Source organism: Periplaneta americana, chromosome 8 (genome assembly GCF_040183065.1).
Source record: "Periplaneta americana isolate PAMFEO1 chromosome 8, P.americana_PAMFEO1_priV1, whole genome shotgun sequence".
In the NCBI taxonomy this organism is placed as follows: Eukaryota; Metazoa; Arthropoda; class Insecta; order Blattodea; family Blattidae; genus Periplaneta; species Periplaneta americana.
The window spans coordinates 17,761,026-17,778,621 of NC_091124.1; the positions used below are offsets into that span (position 1 = coordinate 17,761,026).

General features: G+C 33.4%; 1 protein-coding gene across 4 annotated transcripts in view; it reads right to left on the minus strand.

Annotated features, from left to right (window-relative positions):
* The window catches only part of GluClalpha (glycine receptor alpha 1), a 475,474-nt gene that overhangs the window by 103,917 nt on the left and 353,961 nt on the right, over positions 1-17,596 (minus strand). The gene's annotated exons all lie outside the window — the stretch shown is intronic.

The window sequence follows — 17,596 nt, forward strand, 5'->3', positions numbered from 1 at the left end:
TACTTGCATAACGAATGATAAATAGATATATTTTATATGAGGTTAAACACTTCAAACACACCTGTGACTTTCTAATGATATACCTTATATTAAGGTAAAGTTCCCAAACTCTGTCTTGGTTGAAGCTAAGCGATCGACAAGCCCTGCATTCTCTTATTTCAAATGCTGCGCACCGCTACCTCATTTGCTTCTTGTTTCCAAAATTTATCCGCATATAATCAGCTAAGTACCGGGTCTCATTATAACAATTTACTCAATGTACCTTACCACGAGAGACCTTTATATTCTTCATCTTATACAGTTTCAGTTGCTAGAAATTGGAACTCGCTTTCGAATGATGTAAGGGGTTGTTGGACAATAACTTCATTTAGGTCAAAATTACATAAATTCTTGCTTAACGGATTATTTACTGATTAATATTTGTTACTTATAATGAAACTAACATCTGTCCATTCTCATTATTACCATTAATTTCTCTAAATAAAATACAAAACCTCTAATGGAAAAATCTCATTACATTAATATTATTCTCATTTATATAAATATATATTTTAGATTTATATTTTGCTCCCTATAACATAATTCTAGTAAACTTCTATTAAATTAATTCGCATCATTTAACCAACTAGCTATCTCAACTTAATTATAATTCTTTATATATTGCAATAGACTGAATTGAATTATATTAGCTCATAAATTAAGTTATTACTTTTTCACATAGGTTTTATCTCAAATCAAATAAAAATGTACTAGTCGTTAAAACTTAACTGAAGAATATTGCTGGAGAATCTTTAGTATATTGTAAATATTCATAATATAAATATGTATGTCGCCATTGTATTGATTAAGGCTGGTTGAGTGGAAGAGAAGGCTTATGGCCTTAACTCTGCAAGCGAAAATAAAATATTCTATTCTATATTATATTGTATTCTATTAACATTATTATTGTATTAAAATTAACATACGTGTTAAGATTTATGTTCAATGATATTCCAGTTTTGATATTTCTAATTCTATTCCTTTAAATTTTGATGTTCTTATCGTTATATTTGTCTTTGTCTCTATTTAATGTATATTATTGCGCATTTATTGAATATGCATGTTTATGTTTATAAATCTATGGTATTACTCGTTGTACGAATGATTGCCAACGGCCAGTAGGCGAACTAAAGCATAAACCCTGGATCGTATCGTATAACGCAACGCTCAATGCCTCTCTCGAAATCGGCATCATTCGTGCAACGAGTTATAACTTATAAATTTATAAATACGAACATTTGTAATTTTTTTAAATAAACAATTAATTAATATTGCTGCTTATCTTGTATGAATGAACGACTAAAGTGAATAAATAAATAAATATTATTAAAAATATAACAGTTTCTTCTTTATGAATTAAATTGGGGATTTTTCATTAAAATCTGTTCATAGATTTATGATTTCTTCCATTCGGGAGCGCGCTTTTAGATAAATTAAAGTCATTGTGGTTGGCAACACGAGTCATTGACACTGGCGCGCTCTGATTGAGCCGTTGTGATTGATGGGGTCGCTGTACATCAGTATTCATGTAAGCGTCGATGTTGGACAGGCAGCGCCGCTTGTACGATCTTCTGGAACTAATTAAACGAATTTCAATTCGTGATTCGTGTGACCGACCCCAAGTCCAAGAGATCAAAGCTATCTGGATCACACACGGTTTTCCTACACCATTTAAAGATATCTTTCCCATTGGAGATGCAAAATGTTTTGTTTTCCATTGTTTTAAATGCTCGAACAAAATTATAGTCAAACCTTAGTAGAGTTCTCTTTAATTATGTTGGAAAAGTGACCAGAACGATGCTAAATTTTGTTAGAGTTTTCTACGTTAAGTTTCCTCTTGTATAGCACTGAGATACAGGAAGACTCAATGCGTAAGTCAGGCTTTTACAATTTAAATTTCAGGGCCTAAAAATTTCGATGTATATAACCTATAACCAGAGACCGAAAGTTTCGGCATTATGAATCATTAAAATAGGCAGAAAAAAAGGCATCATAAATAGCTAAAATAGGCAGGCAAAAAGGCATTATAAATAGCTAAAATACGCAATAAAAGGCAATTATAAAAACCTTGCACTTTCCACAAACGGATTTCGGCAGCAAGAAAAGCTTTACATAAGTCGAATGCAAATTGAGATTTTCGACTCGATGTTACAATTACTGTTGGAAGCAAAGAAATCTTCTTCCCAGTAGCCTTGGAAAGTGCATTTTTGTATTTGATTGTACAGATATGTTGCGATATGAAATATTTAGCTAGCTACAACAACGTCGCAATGAAAACTGAAAGAAAAATAACGTTAGACCCGCACTCATTGTTGACTTGTCAAATGAACATAAGCGATAATTAAAACGCTTACTGTTATACATTTCTGCACGGTAGCACACATTGTTGCAAAGAGAATATGAACTGACTGAAAGACGATAATATACATTCGGTGAAGTCACTTTCATTGTAGCGGTTATAGAAATAAATTAAAATATACCCGTAGGCAATTTTAATAATAAATTAATAAATAATCAAATAAAGGCAAAACAAAGCATTTATTTTGTAAATCAGGCATTTATATTTAAAAAGGCAGAAAAGGGCAGTATAAAACTGTGACGTTTCAATCACAAAAGTATAATTGGTACAGATTTACTTTCAAAATGAAGATAGATTTAACAGATTTAAAAAGGCATTCTGCCAAATTTCCGGTCTCTGCCTATAACCAAACCTATAATATTATCGCCAGCCAGAGTAACGACCGGCGTGTCTTTGATATTTATAAGTCATTGTTTGTCGCGTGTGATTGTGGTTCTTTTAGTCCCACCGCTCCAATCATATTCTACAAAAAACGGTTGCCGCCAATGACAATCCAGGATTGAATTTTGACGTGTACATATCAAGTCCACGTGGAGTAAGAACCAAGGTTGCCATTTTTAATAACAAATGTTCGTTCAGTTTAGTAAAGCATTTAAAGTGGAAGTTATAAGTTGGTGTTAATATTTAAGATGTGGAGGCCGTGGAAAGGCGATGATGAAGTTGAAAGTAATGTAAATGTGTGTGTTCTTTCAACTAGTAGAAGTAAGACAATTACAGGTAGCAAATGTATGGGGATATTGAATAAACAGTCTCAGAAAATAATTTGTAATGTGTATGCCTACGTCAAAAGTAATAAACAGGGCAAAAGCTGTTGGATTAAGTTGGCAAGCCGTAAGCAGAGTTATAGAAAAAGTTCCTAAAACAACCAAAAAATGTAAAAATAAAAAAAAAAAATTGCAAAAGTTGATAACTTCACCTGCGATCTGATTCGTCGAACGGTGTATGATTTAAAAAAAAATGGACAGTCGCCAACAGTTAGTGAAATATTAATAGAACTTCAAAACAAGTGTGAATTCCCCTACAAAGAAACAACACTGAGATAATTATTGAAAAAGTTAGGATTCAGGTTCCGAATTCTTAACAAAAGACGCGTGATAATGGAGTCATCGAGAATAGTAACGTGGAGGTACAAATATTTTAACACACTTCGTCTAAAAGATCGGCAGGCCATAAAATTATATTTTTGGACGAGACATGGTATGACACCCATGATGTCACCAAAAAAGGTTGGGATGATGGGAGTTGCTCATGTGCCTTCAATGCCCCTGTATCTCGCGGGAAACGAATTATGGTTTTGCACGCAGGTAGTAGTGACGCCTGGGTTCCAAATTGTTTGTTCCTTTCAGCTAAAAATATAGGTGACTCCAAAGCAGATTCACATGATGAAATGAATTCTGAAATTTTCGAGGACTGGTTTACAAACAAATTAATGAAAAATCTTCCAACAAGCCTTCCGTGTATAATTTTAACGGATAACGCTGCTTATCATTCCAGGCTACAGTTTAGGCTACCAAATAGATCCGCAAGAAAGGATGATATTATTAGCTTCATGGTGCAACACAATCTAGAAGTACCCAATCCACTCCCCACTATATCTGTATTGCTTGAACTCATAAAAGAAGCTAATATCAGTAGAGTTTGTCATTGACAAAATTGCAAGAGATTTTGGCCATGAGGTTTTGCGATTGCCCCCATATCACTGTAATTTAAATGCTATTGAACTTATTTGGGCGCGCTTAAAACATGAAGTTCGAAAACGAAATGTGACTCCATCACGTAGTGACAGTGTATGCAGAACTATAAGAGAATGTGTTGAATTTATAAATTCGGAATTGTGGACAAAGTGTGTTAACAGGACTAGAGAAATAGAACGCCAATATATTGGTCGCGATTCTGAAAACGACAGAGTCTCGTTCATTATAAGCGTAGGAGACAGTGACAGTGAAGAGCAGTTCAGATGAGAGCTAGGATGTCAGATGATTAATAACTGTAATTTACGTATTTATTTAATGTAGAACAGTATGCAATCGGCATGTCTGTTATTGTTGTTAACCTTTTCTTTGATCTCCCGGTCGTTACTCTGGCTGGCGCGGCGATAATAACTTTCTTGCATAAACTTCTTGAAAATCTCGAATATGAATGAATCTTGGTACGGATTGCAAGCAGCTCACTCTATTCTGCATTGTGCAACAGAGAAACTGGATTCCGATTCGAAAACATGGGTAAAAAGCATACAACTGCAATCGAGGTGTACAAAATCAGATCTAATTTGTATTTCAAAGGTCATAGGGCAGACATGCGCTGACAGACGGGAAACAACTTGGTGACCTTTATGAGCTTGTGATATCACCTAGAAACTAATCCCATCAAAGGACTCAAATCCCCTCCAGGAGAACTTGTATCTCAGAACGTAACTCAGTTTATAGCAAGAATCGAGTTCTACTCACGATATCACTGCCAGACACTGAGGGACTCAATTAATTGGCAAACAAGCAAATGATTTAATTCCTACTCTTCTAATTAAGTTAATTTTATGTACTTAAAATCATCTTTCATCCGCAATTCAAGGTTTAGATGCTTCTCACACTAGTTTTCCCTTCCAAACTCTTCAGGTCCTTATAAAGTTGTACAGGGTGAGTAATGTAAAGAAAAGCTTAAATACAGGGAGAGGCACTAGTACGGATGGTTTTATAGTTCTATATGCAACAAGGAATACAAAGTATCAGTTCTGAATAAAGACCTATTCCTTAGTGTTTTTAGTAGGTTTTTTTACGACGCTTTATCAACATCTTAAGTTATTTAGCGTCTGAATGAGATGAAGGTTATAATGCCGGTGAAATGAGTCCGGGGTCCAGCACCGAAAGTTATCCAGCATTTGCTCATACTGGGTTGAGGGAAAACCCCGGAAAAAAACCTCAACCAGGTAACTTGTCCCGACCGGGAATCGAACCCGGGCCACCTGGTTTCGCGGCCAGACGCGCTAATCGTTACTCCACAGGTGTGGACCCTATTCCTTAGTCCCACAACATTGGAATGAGTATAAGTGTGTACACGAGATATACGTTACGACATGTGTCCTTCACCAACATAAGTAACGCGCACTATAGGGTCACTCTACAACAGATTCCTTACTCCTAAACAAGTACAGTATACTTTAGTTTAACGATGTTCATGAAGTTAAATTTTACAGTAAAGATTATTGTGAACAGTTCATTCAGTGCAGTACCTGCGTTACACTTGTACCGGTATTTTAAGTTAAAATTTTACAACAAAGATTATCGTAATATGGGTTTAAGGGTATATGTACGTGAACGACCAGAAATATCATCAGAAAATGCAGGCTCTAAATTTCTAAAATTGTATAAGGAAATGAACTCACAATTGGACAAAAATTACAAGGTACCTCAGCACGACTTAGCAACTTAAATATCTGATAAAAGTATATAAAGTTCATAAATAATATTTTTTTTAGAATTCACTTTTTACTTTAAATTAAATTTTCCAAAATTTGAAAATTTTCACAAATATTGTTTCACAGCTCCACAACCATTAAAGATAGAATTCTGAAATTTTGTACACTGATTTAACATGAATTTATGCAAAAGGCAGACTACAATAATGCCCATTTCTTTGAAAATAGAAAAATTAGGTGACAAAATATTATGTAAATTTTAATATATTTTATATAGGACAAATAAAAAATCAACTGTATTAAAATAAACAACTCTATATATCTGAGAGTAGTCTACTTTTCAGAAATAAGTGTTATTACATGCAGGAAAAATATTAAAGATGTGAGAGAGACTAAAGAATGTTATGGTTACCAAATGATGTAATTGCAGACTTTTTTTTGTTTTTTTTTTTTTCATACTCTGATCAAACTGGTTTGAAAAATATTATTAGCAACCTTTTTTTTACACTTTTATCAGATATTTAAGTTCTAATAAGTCTTGTTGTGGTACATTGTAATTTTTGTCCAATTGTGAGTTAATTTCCTTAAAATTTTTTTAGAAATTTAGAGCCTGCATTTTCTGATAATATTTGTGGTCGTTCACGTACATATACACTTAAACATTACACTAAGAGCGGTACCTATAAAACAGTATCATTTTAAGTTTAAATTTTAAATCAAAGATTATCATAATATAGACAAACAGGTTAAAAATAGTGCATCCGATACAGTAACATTTCAAGTTAAAATTTTACATCAAAGATGATTGTAATATAGGCCTAGGCTTAAACATTTCATTGAGAGTAGTGCCTGTGAAACAGTAACATTTTAAGTTAAAAGTTTACAGCAAAAGCTATGTTTATTCTTTTGTAATACACAACACAGCCCCGTCCTTGATGCGGGAGTAGTCTGTTTTAATCGTACAGCACCACGCGCCACGAATGTAACTTTTCGTTCTGAAAATTAATTTTGTGCGAGATCGTGCGTATTTGCTTGGTTTCCGCACAAAACCAATCCACGGAAAGTCTAAAATTCCACATTCAGTATTCCCAACCTAACACACATAACAATTTCCCTCTTCTTATCGCTTAAGTGACATATTGATTTTACTGCTTTAGGCTTTTAACATATTATTTTTAGAGACGTTCAATATAGTAATAATTATAAATTGGAAACTTACCACTGCAATTTCACCTAAATTGCACTGCTAATTACTGTTTTTAAATATTTACAAAAATTAAGTAAACTCTACAACTCCACTAAAGTTACTGCATTCGTGATGCAAGTAACATTAAGGAAGCCGTGAAAAAATCAACAAGATTCCAGACTCATCATAGACTGGGGGGAAAAAAAAGACAGACGTATATCACGGCCTGCTGGAGTATAGTAAACACAGAAAACATTTTAAAGCAACAATGTTGAAGATAGATATTTTTGTTTTGCAAACTTGCCGTCATTGAACAGAAACCAAGATGGAGATTTCATTGCAACTAATTAGAAATTCCTCTTTCAGGTATGTAATAAACGATCTTCGCACAAAATAATGTACGATACATGAGCGGTATGTTTTCTTTCAATTCTCGGAAATTAAAAAAGCTCAACTACTGTACGTTTCGCTTTTTCAAACTTTTCCTCGAACATGAAAACTTCAACATACCGCTCTTGTAACGCATATTACTATTACAATGTTACATTTCTTCGGCTCACATTTCTGCACATTTAAGGGACAAAATTAAAATTATTTCAATCACTTAATACCATAATACATTGCTCTTTTAAACTGACTGAACATATTGGGAATTAAATCAATGTCTTTCCCAAAACACGCTTCGAAATTTTTTGTAAAATAAAACAATTTTTATCTTTTAAAGAAATGAACAATTATTTGTATTTAACCTTTTGTTTGAAATAACTCGAGGAATAACGCTTGAAATTAATGAGATTATTTTCGGTTCCCCTGTATATTTAGGCTACACATTTGGAATATATTGAGATCTACTTTCTTTAAATAGTTATGCTAGCTACGACGAATAAACATACCCTAAATGCTGTTAAATTCAAAACACAAGTTATTCAGATTGTACATTTAACACTGTGTTCGGAATATAGCCTTCGGGTTTTGTTTTCGTGCCAGTGATTCCCTCTGTAACCAGGGCATCGAAGACTGTCAACTTTTTAAAATCAATTGCAGTGTCCGAGTCTCCCGCTGCGAGTCTGCTAATGGCTTCGTGTACAAAGGAAGTGGACGTTGCTATTTTTACTGTGCAATATTGCTCTGGTTCCGGTTTTTGTATCCAGTGGAATTTGGCAGAGGTCACACATTTCATAAAATTGAACAAAAGACATTGTGATCGAAAGAAAAATTCTTTCACATTTCTTTTCTTGGAAAGCTTAGGGACTGCAATTTCAGAGAATCCATTAATGGACCTTCAAAAACTGCCTTACCCGTCTTGGCCATTAAGACCTAATCGATGGGAAATTATTTATCTATCGTTCGTTTTTAAATACAGACGCAATTCATATACAATGAGATGATTGGGATGAAATGAAACGATATTTATAGAGGATTCCACGTTAAGAAAATAGCATTGAACATATGGGGGCTGTTCCATCAACTATTTATAAGTACTCTTCTTGAGAACTGGGAATTAATTAGTTTCCTTTAATTCATAAAACATAATTTCATTGAGAACTAGATCGATTTTATGTACTAAAATTGTGTTACACCTCTAAAATTACCATATATTTAATTTACGAATACAGATGCAATTCATATACAATGAGATGATGGGGCTAAAATGAAACGATATTTTTAGAGGATTTCACGTTAAGAAATTAGCATTGAACATATATTATGGGGGCTGTTCCATCAACTATTTACAAGTATTTTTCTTGAGAACTGAGAATTAATTAGTTTCCTTTAATTCATATAACATAATTTCATTGAGAACTAGATCGATTTTATGTGCTAAAATTGTGTTACACCTCTAAAATTACCATATATTTAATTTACGAATACAGACGCAATTCATATACAATGAGATGATAGGGCTAAAATGAAACGATATTTTTAGAGGATTTCACGTTAAGAAATTAGCATTGAACATATATTATGGGGGCTGTTCCATCAACTATTTATAAGTATTTTTCTTGAGAACTGAGAATTAATCAGTTTCCTTTAATTCATAGAACATAATTTCATTGAGAACTAGATCGATTTTATGTACTAAAATTGTGTTACACCTCTAAAATTACCATATATTTAATTTACGAATACAGATGCAATTCATATACAATGAGATGATGGGGCTAAAATGAAACGATATTTTTAGAGGATTTCACGTTAAGAAATTAGCATTGAACATATATTATGGGGGCTGTTCCATCAACTATTTACAAGTATTTTTCTTGAGAACTGAGAATTAATTAGTTTCCTTTAATTCATATAACATAATTTCATTGAGAACTAGATCGATTTTATGTACTAAAATTGTGTTACACCTCTAAAATTACCATATATTTAATTTACGAATACAGATGCAATTTATATACAATGAGATGATAGGGCTAAAATGAAACGATATTTTTAGAGGATTTCACGTTAAGAAATTAGCATTGAACATATATTATGGGGGCTGTTCCATCAACTATTTATAAATATTTTTCTTGAGAACTGAGAATTAATTAGTTTCCTTTAATTCATATAACATAATTTCATTGAGAACTAGATCGATTTTATGTGCTAAAATTGTGTTACACCTCTAAAATTACCATATATTTAATTTACGAATACAGATCCAATTCATATACAATGAGATGATGGGGCTAAAATGAAACGATATTTTTAGAGGATTTCACGTTAAGAAATTAGCATTGAACATATATTATGGGGGCTGTTCCATCAACTATTTATAAGTATTTTTCTTGAGAACTGAGAATTAATTAGTTTCCTTTAATTCATATAACATAATTTCATTGAGAACTAGATCGATTTTATGTGCTAAAATTGTGTTACACCTCTAAAATTACTATATATTTAATTTACGAATACAGATGCAATTCATATGCAATGAGATGATGGGGCTAAAATGAAACGATATTTTTAGAGGATTTCACGTTAAGAAATTAGCATTGAACATATGGGGTCTGTTCCATCAACTGTTTATAAGTATTTTTCTTGAGAACTGAGAATTAATTAGTTTCCTTTAATTCATAGAACATAATTTCATTGAGAACTAGATCGATTTTATGTGCTAAAATTATGTTACACCTCTAAAATTACCATATATTTAATTTACGATAACAGCCAAATTGGTGGAATAGCCTTCGGCTTTCTTGCCAAACATCCCCGCTGGTAAAATTAACAGACAAGTAGGGGTGGCACAGTTGAGGTTAAGATTTCACACTGTTAAAACATGTACAACATTGTCTGCGCTTATTATATAAAGTACACAAAATTTAACTGCCAAAAAAAACAACAAAGGCATTTGGTATGTAACTTAGGTTCTTGTTTGATTATAGTGTGAAGTTAATAAGGGAAAAGTGTGCTGTACACAATCGGAAATTTGTATTATAAGCACTTCTTAACATTTAATAACTGAAAATATGTGCTGTATATAATCCTAAATTTGTACAGTGGACTCTCCTAAGTTCGACAGAACAGAATTGAAAGTTCAGTCCAATAAGAGTAGTGGATGTGGCAGGTGAAATGAATACAAATTCTTATTGGTTATCCATCAACGAATACAGTACTGTACTTGCATTTCCTGCCGGCCCCGAGACTTGTGTATGCACTTCTAGTACCACAGTGGGTTTCGACAGTTCCGTCTCACAAACGGCACAATTCTCAAATAGAAAAAGAAGAGTTCATTAATTTAAAATCAGTGATCAATATGGATGTCCTAATCAATAAAATATTCTGTTTTCCTTTAACAAAAGTATCAGTACAAGACACAGGACCAATTCCCATTCAAATGGTAAACCCATTCCTTAGCGCCCGTATAGGGGCGTATCTAATTCTCCTACATAAACAGTCGAAGTATAGAATGTCGAACTTAATTTCTGTCGAACTTAAGAGCTTCCACTGTATTATAAGCCCTCCTTAACATTTAATAACGGAAAACGTGTACTGCGCATAATCTTAAATCTGTATTTAAAGTACTTCTTAACCCAGTAAAATAACTATAACTATAGTGATGTTTAACACAGTTTTATTATTATTATTATTATTATTATTATTATTATTATTATTATTATTACTGGTACTACTATTTGTAATTTACTTTGAGAGAGGAACAGAGATTAAGGGTGTTTGAGAGTAAGGTTCTAAGGAAATATTTGGGGCTAAGAGGGATGTAGTTACAGGAGAATGGAGAAAGTTACAAACGCAGAACTTCACGTATTGTATTCTTCACCTGACATAATTAGGAACTTTAAATCCAGACGTTTGAGATGGGCAGGGCATGTAGCACGTATGGGCGAATCCAGAAATGCATATAGAGTGTTAGTTGGGAGGCCGGAGGGAAAAAGACCTTTGGGGAGACCGAGACGTAGATGGGAGGATAATATTAAAATGGATTTGAGGGAGATGGGATATGATGATAGAGAATGGATTAATCTTGCACAGGATAGGGACCGATGGCGGGCTTATGTGAGGGCGGCAATGAAACTGCGGGTTCCTTAAAAGCCATTTGTAAGTTGTAAGTAAGTAAGTAAGTAAGTATACAAAATTTAACTGTCAGCAAAACAACAAAGGCATTAGATACGTAACTTAGGTTCTTGTTTGATTATAGTGTGAAGTTAATAACGGAAAACGTGTGCTGTACATAATTCTAAATTTGTTTTATAACCGCTTCTTAACATTTAATAACTGAAAACGTGTGCTGCGCATAATCTTGCATCTGTATTAAAAGTAGGCTACTTCTTAACCCAGTAAAATAACTGCATTCATGTTTAACACAGTTTTATTAGTATTATCATAATCATTATCATTATCATTATCATTAGTAGTAGTAGTAGTAGTAGTAGTAGTAGTAGTAGTAGTAGTAGTAGTAGTAGTAGTAGTAGTACTATTATTTGTAATTGCGGTAACTTTTTAGGTGTCTAAAACTGTATTTTAATGCGTACTTCCGATCATAATGAAGTCTAGTAGAGGTGTCTAAAAGTTGGTTAATGGCCAAAATATCCGAAGTCTAGTTATAATGCATATCAAATGTGATGTATGTTTTGCAGGCATCATTATGACATTAATAGTTTTTTTATCATTTCAACGGAGTCAACGTACCTATCTTGTGCGATAAACTTGCTAGAACGCTGTACGTGTTAGGAAGAGAGTGAGACAGAGATACTATACCTCACTCTTTCTTCTAACGAAGACATCTTGCGGCAATAGTGTACTAGCCAAGACCCATAAGAGCAATGCTTTTTTCTTAAGCTAGAACACTCTATAGGGATTAAAGTGCTAGCAGAAACCGCAAGATTAGTTAAAAAGTGACAGAGGATTTATTGAGTTCCTATAATTGAGCCGTTCAGAGCAAGAGTGGTATAAGTCAAAAATTGGTAATGAGGGTTAAAGCAAGCATTCTGTAAAATACAACGCAAAGCAGCAATTAATATTCAATTTATTTAAACTAGTAGTAGTCAGTGGATAGCAAGAAGACCATATTAATTGCTACTTTGCGCTGTATTTTACAGAATTTTTACTTTAAACCTCATTACCCAATTTTGACTTACACCACTTTTGCTCTGAACGGCTCAATTGTGTGAAATATTTATGCTGTTCGTGATTGTTATTGTGATCATGGTCGGGATTGTAACAATGTCTGGGATTTGGAATAAAAGTTTGATAATTCTGTATTCGTAATCTCCGAATTTAAATTCAACTAAAGTTGGGTAAAATGGGACTATGATGATACAAAAGATCAATGTTTTTCTATCAATCCTTATACAAATTTGAAAAAATCAAGTCCTGTTTTACTTTAGACATATTGCTTGAAGTATTTGGAGTTAAATGTATTTTTTATTTCTAATAATAGATAAAATCGTATTAAAATAAACCATTGTATCATAACAGCCTTATGTGTTGGCTATTCTGATACAAATCTAGCCATAGACTATTATACATAGCAATGATGTTGGGTTATTGTTATACTCACAGATGCTTAATATACCTGTAAAAGTTTGGTTCAAATCAGATTGAAATTGACTAATATTTAGCAAGTTTTGTAATGATCTCTTTTTCCCATAAAAATTTATACAATTTACTGTAACTTGAACATTTTTAGCCCACGTTAGAAAATTACTCTATATCCAAATATAGAGTAATTTTCTAACGTGGGCTGTATATATATATATATATATATATATATATATATATATATAGTCTAAGGAAATAGATTGAGAAACTTATAATACAGTTTGTATTACCTACTTACAAATCGTTTTTAAGGAACCCGGAAGTTCACTGCCGCCCTCACATAAGCCCGCCATTGGTCCTTCTTGAGCAACATTAATACAGTCCTCAATATCCTATCCCACCGCCCTCAAATCCATTTTAATATTATCCTCCCAACTACCCCTTGGCCTTCCCAAAGATCTTTTCCGCTCAGACCTTCCAACTAGCACTCTATATGCATTTCTAGATTCACCCATACGTGCTACATGCCCTGCCTCATCTCAAAGGTCCGGATTTAATGTTCTTAATTATGTCAGGTGAAGAATACAATGCATGCAGTTCTGTGTTGTGTAACTTTCTCCATTCTCCTTTAACTTCATCTCTCTTAGCCCCAAATATTTTCCTAAGAACCTTATTCTCGAACACTCTTAACCTCTGTTTCTCTCTCAAAGTGAGAGTCCAAGTTTCGCAACCATACACAACAACCGGTAATATAATTGTTTTATAAATTCTTTCAGTTTTTTTCGAGAGGAGACTGGATGATAAAAGCTTCTCAACCGAAACCGTATATTCTCCACATTTTTAATCACTCCATTTGTGAACTTCTAATATATTTTTTATTAAATTAAAATTAAATTTAATATATATATATATATATATTTTAAGTTTTTTCACATTAAACAAAAAAAAGTCATCTTAATCTTTGCCATGTATAACTAATACTGAAATCAGATTCATATCAACCGATTTTTAATATTCCCCCCCTCCCTTGCATGAAGATATAATTACTCATTTGTCATATAATTAATACGTCATCTTTACCCTAGGAATTGTCTATTTAAAGAGACTACATTTCGGATGGCTGAGTGCTATATTTCAGGAAATACTACGATGTACATAACCTCTAAAATTACAAAACATAATTGAGGACGTGTTAGCCAACATAGGCTAGCTAATAAGTATAGGTTGCGCATTCCATTTGATCAATATTATAGTAGAAGCACAACCTTACCGTGAACGAACGCCTTCGAAATCACTGTCGCACTGGATGTCATATAGTGAAACATTACACGATTTTACAAGGAATATAAATTTAGTTCACCTTTGCTAAACCACTGAACCGAAACGAATGGTGTTGCTGGGATTATGTAGCCAAAGGACTGAAGTTTGTTATGCATCACTCTTCACTCCCTTCACCGCCTGTGACAGACACTGCACGCCTACGCAAAATGACCTTGTAGCGCAACTTTCCGTGAGTTTCAAGGTTACGTATCACGGCAGCGAGTGGTCATACGTCGACCAAACCGGTATGGTCGGATTTGTCTATTCTCTTTTCAGCCAAAGATTGAAGTAAATGTAAATAAATGCACGTGGCATAATGGTTCCTGATTGGCTATTGGACGCACAACGCCTCCAAACTCATGCTTGTCACCTTCTTCCTCATATTAAAATAGTTCCTTCTAAAATAATAAAATGTATAATATACATGGAATACGAGTGAATTAAACGTGCTTATAAGAACACTATCTTACGATTTAAACAACATGTTTATATTAGTAGTTTCAGACATTGCGTGTTAAATCACTGTAACGTGTATTATGGCAACGCGCATGCGCAATAGGCATTAAATCCCTCCCAAGGTGACTTGCAGCTTCATAGAGCACATCAGCATAGCTGGTATAACACAGTGCGAGATTCAGTGTTGTCAACATCAAATAAATTTCTGTAGAATTAAAGAAATTCTCCACTCTTCAAAGAAAAACATTTAATCACGAATCTACAGAAAATGAAAACCCACTATTCCCAGTAGAGAAATAATAAATATTAACCCTCTGTGAGCATTTTACGGGTTAGTTCAATGAATGTGTTGAAATGTCTGCAATATATCAGACGGTGGCTGCCCTGCGTGCTCAGTTGCTGAAAATAATGCGCTCTGGTGGCTGCTTTGGTAGCTAGCTTGCGATTGTGGAGTAATACATTTCGGTTTTGTTTACGTCTACTTCAATCTTTAGTTGGAAATAGAGTAGTCGAGATCTATCCGGAACAATGCACTCAATTTATTTATAACTTATTTTGTTTCAAATCTGATTGAAAATGGTTAAAAACTCGACTCATTTTGGAAAATATTAAACTATATGAAGCGAAAATATTATCAAAATTACAAAAGACGATTAAGGAAGACACTAGTGAAGTGCTTTGTGTGGAGTGTGGCGTTGTATAGGGCATAAACATGGATATTACGACGATGTGAAGAGAAACGACTGGAAGCGTTTGAAATGTGAGTATGGAGAAGAATGGAGCGTGTGAAATAGCCGGACAGAATAAGAAATGAAAATGCGCTAGAAAGAGAGGGGGGAAAAAGAATAATGCTGAAACTGAACAGGAAGAGAAAAACAAATTGTTTAGGTCACGGGCTAAGGAAAAAATTGCCTACTGAAGGATGCACTGGAACGAATGGTGAACGGGAGAGAAGTTCGGGACAGAGGAAGATATAAGAAGATGGACAACATTAAGATATATTAATCGTATGTGGACACTAAGAAAAAGGCGGAAAATACGGAAGATTTAAGAGTACTGAGTTTGCAATGAAAGACCTGTATAAAACTATGAAAGAATGAATATTTAAAGCATTTGTGACAATTTGAAGATGCTATTTTCTTTTGAATAACCTGATATAATGGATATGCTTTCAAAATAAACTCCATTGCCAGTTGTTAAGAGGAAGAGACTGCAAAGGAATATCGTGCTGGGATAACGGATAATCCTTCATGCTATACGCATGGTTCGCTGTTTATTAAACGCTCCGTGACGTCACGAAGACGTGAGCATTTGAATGCGAGTCATTAATCTTGAGCGGGAAGGCGATAATTGTTAACTGCACGAAGGCTACTGCAAGGCTCGGTGATTAATGGCGGAGACCCCGCGTGTAGCAGAACACAATGAAGAGAGCAATCCTGCCACCTTCCCAAACAAGTTATGTCTTGTGCTGCTGTACTTCAGTATGTAAATATGCAAGTACTTGGAAACATACATTCAGGTGGATATATAAAGACATGTAAGTACAGTATGTAAGAATAAACGATAAATAAATTAATATATGATTTTAGTATGTGTAAGTGTATAAATAAATAAGTAAATATACAGAGTGATTTACGATGATTTACCGTCCCTTACGGAGCAAAAAATGTCATATAAACATTTGTCCTAATCCCAAATTTTCAGAGTTACAGTAATTTGAAATGGTTTGTAAAATACCGTAATTCTTGAGTTTTAAGGGTAAAAGAATACTACAGATAAAGAATGAACTATTCAGGTGTATCATTTCTTTAATTAACTAGTATTCTGAAGATAAAAGCGGAACTACGAGTATCCGAGTTTGCGCAAAAAGCGGCATTAGTAGCATCGATTTTCAAGTGATTATACAGGGACATCATTTTATTTTACTAACATTTCCAATATTAACCTGGCTATACCTTTGGATTAACGGCTGAAAAGCGGAAACACCATTTGCTACCCTCTTCCACGATTGGAGTTCGATGATACTGACATAAAATAGAAATAAATCACTTTACTAGCTACAGTACTTAACAAAAGTTTAAGACCATGAGCAAATTTCATATAATTATTTCCTGGTCCTATATTTTTGTTTCTATTTCCCTCATGAATATTTTGTCAATTATTTGGACTGTGAGACATCTATCGACGCAAAGAAAGTAAAATTATGACATTTAGTTTTCGAGTTATGATTTTAATGAAATATTTTGTTACTGTAAAAAATGCTACATTTATAATCACGGAATAATTTATTCATGCTAAACCAACATGTTTATTGTAGTGATGATTTCTTTCAAGCAATTTGAGAAGTGTGAGAACACATTGGCACCAAAAAGAAAAATTTAAAAAATTTTATTTTCGTTTTATAATTTTTTGCATATTTTTCCAGAATAAGGAAAATAATAATAATAGTAGAAATAACGTTAAGTAAAGGCATTCATAGCTTCACTACGAAATCACGTACTTTCGATTGGCGTAGGTCCGGTTACGTTAGCTTATTCCACAGTGAAGCTATGAATGCCTTTACTTAACGTTATTTCTACTATTATTTTCCTTATTTTGGAAAAATATGCAAAAAATTATAAAACGAAAATAAAATTTTTTAAATTTTTCTTTCTGGTGCCAGTGTGTTCTCACACTTCTCAAATTGCTTGAAAAAAATCATCACTACAATAAACATGTTGGTTTAGCATGAATAAATTATTCCGTAATTATAAATGTAGCATTTTTTACAGTAACAAAATATTTCATTAAAATCATAACTCGAAAACTAAATGGCATAATTTTACTTTCTTTGCGT